This window comes from Heliangelus exortis, chromosome 1 (assembly GCF_036169615.1).
Source record: "Heliangelus exortis chromosome 1, bHelExo1.hap1, whole genome shotgun sequence".
Classification (NCBI taxonomy): Eukaryota; Metazoa; Chordata; class Aves; order Apodiformes; family Trochilidae; genus Heliangelus; species Heliangelus exortis.
Genome location: NC_092422.1, coordinates 143,603,713 through 143,611,146, shown reverse-complemented (window position 1 = coordinate 143,611,146; position 7,434 = coordinate 143,603,713). Strand labels below are relative to the sequence as shown.

Here is a 7,434-nt window from a genome sequence, read left to right as displayed (position 1 = left end):
CGGAGGCCCGACCCTTCTCCTCCCTCCCCCCTCCTCCTCCCTCCCCCCTCCTCCTCCCGAGCCCAGGTGTAGCGGCCCGGGGAGCCGCTCGGGCGGGCGGGCGGGCCGCGGTGGCGGCCGCTGCTGGTTGGGCGCTCGGTGCCTGTCGCTGGGCGGCCTGTCAGCGGGCTGGCTCCGCCTCGGCCCCGAGCCTCCGCCCGCCCATGCACAGACATGACACAGACACACAGTCACTGCAGCTGCTGCTGAGCCCGGGGCAGAGCGGCAGCGGGTACCCCGCTCCCGGCACCCGCGGAACGGCAAGAGGCGGCCGCCCCCGCCTCCGCCTCGGCCCGCCGGGCACAGCGCCGGCGGCGGTCGGGTTCGGCACCGAGACCCGCAGGGGGCAGCCTGGCACCGGAGGGATCCGGCGGGGGAAGGCTGGCAGCGGGGAAGGGGCGGGAGGCAAGGAAGGAAGGAAGGGAGGAAGGGGAAGGGGGCAGCCTGGCACTGAGACTCGGAGGCGGCCGCCGGGCACCGGCACGGAGCGAGTCCGGGAGCAGCGCGGCACCCAGCGACCGCTGAGACCGGGCCGGCAGCGGTAGCAGCGGCCGCGGCAGTGCCGGGGGGAGCCTCTCCGCGCTTGACTCCGCGGTGCCGGTGACCTTCCCGCTGCTGCTCGCCGCCCGCCAGGCCGGGGCAAGGCCTCCCTGCGGAGAGTGTGCACCAGGCCCCGGGGAGAGGACAGGAGGCCGGGCCGGAATTCCTCATCGCCCCCGGGTCCTTCTGGCCGCCGGCGGGGCCTGTGCGCCGCGCGGCTCGCCGCCGGGGAGAGGGGCGGGGGAAGGCGAGCGGGACGGACGGACGGGGCCGGGCTGCACTTCAGGACAGCGCGAAGCAGAGAGCGGGCAGGCCCTGGAGAAAGAACTGGGCGGAGGAGGAGGCAGCCACCTCGGCGACGCATCCCGGGAAGCGTGGGGGATCTCCCCGCCGCCCTCCTCCTCCCACCCTCATCAGCTTCTCGTCCCGTGGAGAGTGGAGCCGCCGGTGCCGCCCCGGCTGGGACCCGCCGGCTGACACCTCCGGATCGCCGGACTGCGCGAAAGGAGCTGAAGCTGCCCGCCTGGAGCGAAGGAGGGGGAAGGACCGCTTAGAGGTGGGCGCTGAGCGCCCGTCCCGGCGTCCCGGGAGCCACCCGGGGAAGGTAAGTGCCTCGCCGAGTCGCTGCTGCTTTTAGAGGCGGAGGGCGGGGGGAAGGCAAGAAACAATCGATGAGTTTCTCCCTTCCAGCAGCCCGGGGGACGGGGCATCCGACTTCGGTAGGGCTGGGATGGTGGTGATTTTATCTCCTGGATTTTAAGCCCCGTCAGGTGTGAAGTTGCAGAGATGCGCGGGTGGAGGGAGGCACGCCGGTCGCTCTATTGGCACGAAGGGGCACATCCTCCCCAGCCGAGAGATATTACCCCGCCTGGCTCGCACTCCGGTCTCCTCCCGACTCCCTTTTATTTACACCGCGCCCCCACGCCCCTCTCCCCATCCCGGGGTGTGTTCCCGCTCCGCGGGGGGCTTCAGCCGTGTTGGCGATGGGGAAACGGAGCAGCCGTCCCGCCAAATACCGCTGGCTGCACGGAGAGTCCGGGAGAGCCAGGGGCTGTTGCCCGGCAGCTCTAAGGGTGTCACGGCGTGGAGCGTGAACGCCTTGCCCCTCGGCGTGCTTGCTCCGGGAGGCAGCCCGGGTGGACGGGAGGGACTTTGCCTGCCTGCTCTCCTCGGAGCTGGAGTTTTGCTGGGACGTTGGGATGGGGAGGGTGGTTTCCCCATCCCCCTTCAGCCCCCTCATCAAGACTTCAGCCCTGGAAGCTCTCCTTAGGGAAGGCTTCTGCTTTCACCTCCTATCTGAGAATTGTGTCATTTAGATCATTAATCCCTACTCACCAGGGGCGAAAAAATAGCAACTTGCGGCCTCTGTGGAGGTGACGTGAAGTTTGACAATGCCTTATGTAACACTTTTTGGAGAAATTCCTATCTCTTCCACTGTGCCCAGTTTTGCTTTAGAAAGTGAGTGATTTTTATTCTCGGTAGAACATCAGACAAGCGATCTTTATTTGTGTTTTCACCTGAGTACAATGTTTACTGCTTTGTTCAGCTTGGAACAGCGGTACAGCCAGACAGCAAATAAAGACTACTTTTTAGGTTTTTTCCAGCATGCATTTTTTTTTTTTTTTTTAACAGAAAATTAGCCTGTGGAAGATTCTGAGCAGTTGTAAGATCTTACCTCTTCATGTATGTATTGTACTTGGTTTTCTTAGCACTCTGAAGTTACAGCAGGAGACATTCTCACAGCACTGTCGGTTATGTATTCTGGAAGGTATAGATGTGAGGATGGAAATAACATTGTATCTAATTATTTTTAAACACTGTTACCTTTTAAAATACAGTTTCAGTACTAGAACTAACAGGAAGCACCGGCTAAACAAAGTACTTTATCAAAACCAGAGCTGGCAATTGCCAACAGGTCAGCACATTTTTTGTAAAGAAATCTTCTGGATACAGGTTAATTTTCTTTGTACAACATTAAGTTTTTTAACTTCTTCAGAAATAAAACCAGCAGGAAATTATATGCCTGGATTAAAAGGCTGCCTAGTTTCCCTACAGTTTCAGTAAGTAGTTATGTTTTCTACAGAAAAGCTAGCTTCACACAAAAAGTCAGGGTAGTGATTTACCATATGTCCTTTTAAATTCTGCTTCAAAGGTACACTAGGGGGACTAGTTTGGGTTGGTTTCTTTTTTTTTTTTTTTCCCATTCAATAGTGAAAATGCACAGACTATTGTAGTAAGACCTATTAAATGAAGGCTTTTTTATCACCTTATAGAGCTCTGCCATTATACTGTAAGCTTAGCTGAAAAATCACACAGATAAACTCAGGTGATGAGGTCAGGGCAGAGGGTATCTTCTAACACCCATTCTGCTGCCTGCTGCAAAGGGAGATAGGTTATCAGAAGGTTACTTTACTTAAAAGAATGGAACCAATTAACAAACAAAACAAAACAAATGTGCTCACTGTGCTGCATTTTTTTAAAATGGAGAAATGGTCAAGGTGGACAGGTATCCCTAGGCTTTTTGAAACCTGCTAATTGCTGGTAAGTATTTCCAGTTTGAAATGTGAAATTCTTATTGCTTAGGTGTCCTGTGACGGCCCTTGATCAGCAAGGCTGCAAGTCATGTAGAAGCCGCAGTATCTGCAGAGTCTCTGATGGATAATTGGATTGGTAGGTTGTTTGTGATTTTTTTTTTGTTTTGTTTTTGTTTATTTTTTGGGGGTCTTTTAATTGTCTTCTGTCGTAGCAGGTTCCTTTTCTCCAACCTGTTGATGTTTAATTGTCAATATTTTTTATTTATATAGTGTATTGCATCTTTCCTGTTCAAAGTACATACCCCCTTCTCAGTTGCTGGTAAGAAAGAAATTAAGTATTTTGATGTAGCAAGATTATTATATATATATATGCATATATATATGAAATATGGTTCACAACTTTTTTGTCTTCTCCATTTAGATGACGTAAAAAAGGTTGTAAGTTTTCTCAGGCCTGGAAAAATATGCACTGGTTTTCTTTGAAGGAGCACTGAAAATAATATTGCTAGTATGTTGAATTCTCTATGCCAGCTATTCAGCCTACACAAATTCCAAAGTACGCTCCTCAGAAAGCCAAAGTGCAGAGCAGTGGTGAATGACTGTATGTGTGTTGTCAAAATTAAAATCTGTCGGAGGCTTGATCTGAAATTTCAGTGTGTAGGACTTAAAATTGAGAAAAGTATTATTCCTTCTGAATGATATATTTTAGAAAATTGGTAAAACTAAGCATCTCCCATATGCACTTAAATCACTAAACTGAAGTGATCTTTTGTAGAATGATTTTGAAGTAACAGTCCTCCAAACTATTACCAGTGTGACTATTTCTTCCTCAAATGTATATTATTAGGGTTTTTTTCTAGGTCAGTTGTCAATAGATCCTTACTGGAATACTCTGATCTTCTGTCATCTGTCTGTTTTCTTTTTTGTATATGTACCTTTATAAGAGTAATCATAAAAAAACAAACACACACATACATAAAACCACTGAAACCCAAGACATTTTGCCTTATGTTTATATACCTTTTATAAAGGCTAATAATGGGTAAGATTCATAACTTCACTACAGTCTTTGTACTATATGCTAAACTTAGTCTACATGGAAACTCCTGTGATGATGGGAATGTTTGTGTAGATCCAGAACAGAACAACATTCTTTTTTTTCTATTCTTCACCCCCTTTTTTTTTTTTTTTCTTTTTTCCTGGCTTCTTTTTTCTTTTTCCTTTTTTTTTTTCTTTACCTTTTCCCTTCTTTTTTCCTGGCTTCTGTGGAAGGCTGTGTTAATGGACTCCTGACAGCCTCAGTAGAAGACCTTCCATCATCTGCATTGGAATAAATTTTAAAAAATATCAACGTTCAGATTTCTGATGTATCTTTTTTCCTATAGCCTAGGGATGCTGAATAACATGAAGATAAACACATAAGAAAAGGGCATAATGGCCAATGCAAGTGTACAGTTAATTAGTCTTCAAGGGCTTGTCTCCATTCTTTCCAGAGTTGGCTGTATTAATTGTTTGTGTAATTCTGTGGCTAAAGAACTTCATGAAAAGTAGCTTTGTGTAGAGTAATATACACACATGAGCACAGACACTATTTTTGCTCTGTTACTTGTCTGGGTTTGGTTCATCTTTCTTCTTGTTGTGAATGTTAGCTTTAAAAAGCAGTCATTGTTCATTATCCCACACGGCATAATTTAAGAGCTGGCAAGTCAGAACTACCATCAGGAAAGGCAATTTTACTTTTCCTTTTTTGATTTTTCATTGGATAACTAATTTTCTCTTTCTTGTGGTACACCCACCTGAAGATAAGGTTTAAGAAATTAGCTTTGTACCTTGTAGAGTTTCATGACTCTCTTTGGTGTCACTTGGCTCAGTGTTTGAAGGTCTCTCATGTGTCTTGTGAAAGCTTGGTTAATGCATGGATGTAGAAGGAAGTAGCAGATGAATTCTATATTATATGTAAGTTGGTGGCTCAAAAATCAAGGAGAAAATGGCTAGAAAGGATTATCCTGGCCTTGGCACTGGCTTTGAAGCAAAATTTTCAAGGCTGGAACCCTTACTGAAGTGCCATCTGTGTCAGAATAAGAAGCAAAATGTGTAAAATAGTTCTACTACCTGTTATAATTTGCAGATCAGACCAGTTTGGTCTCACAGTGCTTACGGTAGTATCCACATCACTGTTCTTTCTGGGATATAGCTACTATTTCCACAACAGTGGAATTAAGTGGGTGGAAAATACTCTTAAAATTGTCAAGAAGAACCCCATCAATATCTATCTAATGCTATATAAAAAAGCCAGATGTAATCACATAAGCCTGATGATGGAGGAAGCTGGAAATGTCAGATGGTGAGTGCAGTCTTTCTTTCAAATCTACACATAAGATAGGCGTGTTTGAAAAAATTAAATAGAAGACTTTTTAAGGAGAAAGTTCCCTGTCCTTGAAAGTCTGATCTCTTGACCAGTGTTACAAGGAGACAGATGCCACCACCATGCAGCTCTTCTCCCATTTTTGAGTGTTGGTGAGTCAGTTCTGTTACTCCATGTCTACACAAATTTTGCACATGTTGACCCAGACTCTGTGCATGCTGCCCTGAGGGGACAGCTACTCAAGGTTCAAGTCAATTAATGTTGGCTGGCTTTACTGTTTTCCCAGATATCTCTGAAAATTATAGAAATCATAATGATTTTTGAGCTTCTGGATTTTTTTTCTTTTTTTTTTTTTTTTTTTTTTTTTTGAAAAACTGCAAGTAGCAGTGCTAACACCAGACCCATAGCTTTCTTAAATCATAAGGAGAACATCTATATCAATGTAAACCTACTTTCACATTCTGGCAGTGATACACTCTTACAAGAAGATTTGTGTTCAGCAAGACATGTATCTTTTTAATCAGCCCCTTGCTTTCTTCTCCAGAATTTTTCTGCTGCTTAAAACTTGCAGGGAAGCTGAGTTGTTGCTTTCAGTTGCAGCTTTCAGTAGTTCCTCTGCAGTTTATCCCTAAATGTAATGTTCACGTGCAAAATGTGATTGTTTCAATTGTATCATTGGCTTTTGCATTTTATCTCTTGGTGGGCATTTGGCAGCTAAGACTTAGGAGTAAGAAGAAAACTAGAAAGCTAGATTTTGTGAGCAGTCTTCATTTAAATACAGGTAAGAAGAATCAAGGATTTTGTTTTGGAGGGTGAGGAGGAAAAAGAGAGAAAGGGCAGAGAAATGGAAGAAAGGAATTGTGGAATTTAATTTAAAATTAAAAAATAAATAATAAACAACAAACCCCCCTGCTCTCTTAAAATTTCTAGATATACTTTTGTACCTGTTTAGGGACTTCAGAATGACTTTAACTGTGCTTCTCATCCTAGAATAAAAAGTAGTAGTGAATGGTGAAAGGGATGGGAAGCAAGAAGAATTATGAACTGCTTAAGTGAGATGAAGTTTCCAGGTGATATTCAAGCATCTCAACCCAGCTCCCCCTGACCAGGTTTCACTTTCCTCCTCTCTCTGACCTGGTGTGCTCCTGAACTGCTGTCACCTCAGTACAAAATTCCCTTGGTGATTGCTTTCCCTTCTGTCCTCAGTTAATGCTGCTGCTAATCAATACTGCAAATGGAATTTTATGCTCAGAAATTAGTGGACTTCAGTACATGAATCTGTTTAATTCAATACTTTTCAGGCTGAAGGTACTAGAAAGTGTATGCCTCTGGATAGAAATAAGAGGTAAAAATCAACCATTATTAAATCCCCATATATATATATTTGCATCTTGTTCTTAAGAATATTAACTTTAATTTGTTTTCTAACAGAAGGGAACACAAGCCTTCCTTTTTTTTTTTTTTTTTTTTTTTAAATAGAAAATGGGCTGACATTAACTCTTAGGATATGCAAGTAGTAGTTAAATTCTGTATTTCTGTTGTCTTCTCTCCAATCCTAAGATAGAGTGTGACTCAGATTTAAACACAGAGAGGTTATCAGTCATGTAAGACAAGTCTTCTAAGATAAAATATTGGCTGGCATGCTTGAGAATTCTTAAATCAGATAAAAATGGTTCCTGCAGTTTTAAAAAGGTATGATTGTCTGTATTTTTTGATTCTTCAATGTTGAGAGTACTGTGCAACTAGATGCCATTTTATCAAGGTAGAGAATGGGAACATTGAAGAATGAGGTCCCTGTAAAGGCAGACATTTTCTGTTGTTATTAGTGGAATACTTTATTACTTATGTCCTTGATCTTAGTCTTCCAGAGCTCTTTAATATTGACTACATTTATGAGAAATCTGTTCCTCTTCAGTGACTCTTCCAAGTAGTTGAAATTGGTAGGTGATGATGTTG

General features: G+C 44.8%; 1 protein-coding gene across 1 annotated transcript in view; it reads left to right on the top strand.

Annotated features, from left to right (window-relative positions):
* The first annotated feature begins 229 nt into the window (after positions 1–229).
* LARGE1 (LARGE xylosyl- and glucuronyltransferase 1) overlaps positions 230–7,434 on the top strand; it is a 281,380-nt gene continuing 274,175 nt past the window's right edge. Inside the window, exons 1-2 of the mRNA XM_071729319.1 lie at positions 230–1,183; positions 3,163–3,249. The gene's annotated coding sequence lies outside the window, so the exon portion shown is untranslated. The remainder of the gene's footprint in view (positions 1,184–3,162; positions 3,250–7,434) is intronic.